Below are 2,737 nucleotides of genomic sequence, written 5' to 3'. Positions count from 1 at the left end.
TGGATGGTTAAGACTAAGCTAAAGCAAGAACTATATAACAAAAAAATGTACCTTTTGCATCTGACAAGTTCAGTCAAATCCCCTCAGGATTTACCCTGAAGCCCTGTACAGAAGTTAGTAGACTGAAACAGTCTTTTATGTTAGTCACCTTAGGGGGAAAATGTTAAAGCTGCTCTTTAATGTCAATTTTAATGGCTATAGAACTGCTCTATCTCATGCTTTTATGCAAAGATCTATTCCTGGCATAATGGCCCTTTGTATTCCTCCACATCAGCAATCCAGCACCTTTGTTTCTGCAGACCTGTAGCTGTGCTACCTGGAGGTCAATTGCATGTGCATTTGAAAAGCCCTTTAAAATGTTTTCCCTTTAACCAATTAATTTCCATTTTCAACCCAATATATCCTCTTTTATTATTTATATTTTTAAAATGTTTGTCAAAGATCCACCAATTGAGTGATACAAGAATCTAGATTAATTTAAACAGTGTTTTGACTGTTTAGGCAAGTGTAGGGATCCAAGTTTGATCCCTGGCACCATATGCATGCTTTCTCCACTCCCAGGCATGTTGAGCCAGCCAACCAGACCAGGCATAGTGGCACAGGCTTGTGATCCCAGCACTGGGGAGCCTGAAAACAGGAAGATCACTACGAGTTTGAGCTGTGTAGTGAGATCCCCTACCAAATACATAAAAAATAGCATTTTAGGTAGATTAAGTTATAATCTTGATTTTCCCCATATAATCAGCATTGATGACACCAAGCAAAATCTGAGACCTCTTTGTATTGTGGCTCTGCCTCTAGTTGCCACTGTTATTCCATCACCTTGGGGTTGCAGGAGCTGTTAGTACTGGAAATGGGCTATGTTGTCCAAAGTCCCTCTCCACAAGTGACATGGGGGCTATGGCTCTGTATCTATGGTCGTACTGTGCAGCTATTGTGTGTGCCAATTATCACTTGTTCTGACTGCTGGATGTTTTGTTTTTGCCCGGGCAGGTATGATCTTGAGCCTAACAAAATTTTATGCTAGCCATATACTTAGTGAATGTGGAGGCCACATTATTCAATAGTCATGTTCCTCCTACTTGACCCCAGGCACACAGGACTGTAGTTGGTAGCATGCACCAAACACTTTGGCTGAACTGGGCTTGCGGACACATAGGCAGCTGGGAAATTACAGTTGGGTCTGCCTAGGACCACAGCATGAGGACCTCCCTGAAGCTGGCCTGCAGGCTTTCCCCAGGGGCACTGCTGTGCTGCTTTGAGCCAGCTGTGTGCAATTTATAACAATTTTTTTCCTCTTACTGAGAAAAGCTAGCACCTTTGCTCCACCCTCCTTGTCCTGTTTAGGACTTGATTTTAAAACAGTATTCCATGCTAAGTCCTTTATGGTGGTCTTAGAAAGTAACATAAATACAGGAACCAAGAAAACAACAAACATTTTTATATATTATATATAAACATCTGTGATCCTTGAAACTCTGCCTGTTCCATTTTTAATCCATGTAACTTTCTTCTTTTTGGCTTCTCTCAAACCTAATTTTCTCTTTAAGCTCTTTATCTTCCTGGCTCTAGTGAGCCCATTTATGATGATAATAATCCCATTTCTGGCCATAGTGAACCTGTTTCTGACCATAATAAGCCTCCATCCCCATACTTTACACCTGAAATTCCAGTACCAACGTACACCTGTGCTGAACACTGGCTCTAACAAATTCACTTCCTTTCTCTGTGGCACACTCTTTGGAAGTATTCCTCCTGCTTACTTATCTCTTACCAGGGTTCCTGTTCTGGTACTGATTGTAAGAACTCCTTGCTGTCTTGGGTAGCCTGAGAAGGAACAATAGCAGGAATGAGAAAAAGACAAGAGGTGGGTCAAGAGGTGGCCTACTTGGCTGATTGAAAGTTGAACCCCAAGAAAGCAGTAGGCATGTTTGTGTTTATTTGTACCTTTGCAAAGTTAGTATCACATGACACAAGGTTGCTAATGACTAATCATTGATATTGACCAGGCAAGATGTTTTTTCCAAGACTGAGGTAGCTTGACTGCTATAAGCACTGTGGCTGTGTCCTGCTCTCACACATATGATCAATTTCCAGCTTAAGTGGTTCCAAAAATGTATTATTGAGGAACCATTTATTAGAAGAGAGCAGGGACTAGATAAAGAACATCCATTCCATTTATCAAAAATGTATTGGCCTGTGACTTCTGTTATGAAAATATTTAACTAAAACATTTGAGACAGAAATAGTCATTTTTGTAACTGTAGGAGGCTTGTGGGCAAGGATCTTGTGTTACTAATCTTTCATTGTGACATTAAGATATTCATACATATAGAATAGTGTCTCAATAGTTATCAAAACAAAATTGAAAGTTCACAGAATTAGCATATTAAGTCATGTGAATCTTCTTATGTAACTTCCAATATTCATCTTTCAAAAGAATTTTGACCATTCACTGCGGTTGGCTAACTGTTGTTGATTCCTCAAAACTTCTTGATGTTTCTAGTTATGAAAAATACTTTTTGAACAAGAACTTTCCTGAAAGTCTTCTTCACTTCCTGGTTCCTCAGGGTATATATGAGAGGGTTTACCAGTGGCGTGACCACACAGTAGAACACGGAGACAACTTTACCAATGGTGAAGTTGTACTTGGCCGGAGGACGGACGTAGGCAAAGATAATGGTGCCATAGTAAATAGTGACTACAGTGAGGTGGGAGGCACAGGTGGAGAAAGTTT

The 2,737-nt window shown here is 40.3% G+C and overlaps 1 pseudogene; it reads right to left on the bottom strand.

Annotated features, from left to right (window-relative positions):
- Positions 1–2,737, bottom strand: part of LOC101584152 — a 31,236-nt pseudogene that overhangs the window by 14,042 nt on the left and 14,457 nt on the right.

Source organism: Octodon degus, unplaced genomic scaffold (genome assembly GCF_000260255.1).
Source record: "Octodon degus isolate 3935 unplaced genomic scaffold, OctDeg1.0 scaffold00302, whole genome shotgun sequence".
NCBI lineage: Eukaryota > Metazoa > Chordata > Mammalia > Rodentia > Octodontidae > Octodon > Octodon degus.
Note: the sequence above shows the minus strand (reverse complement) of the source record. Positions and strands in the feature narration are given on the sequence as shown.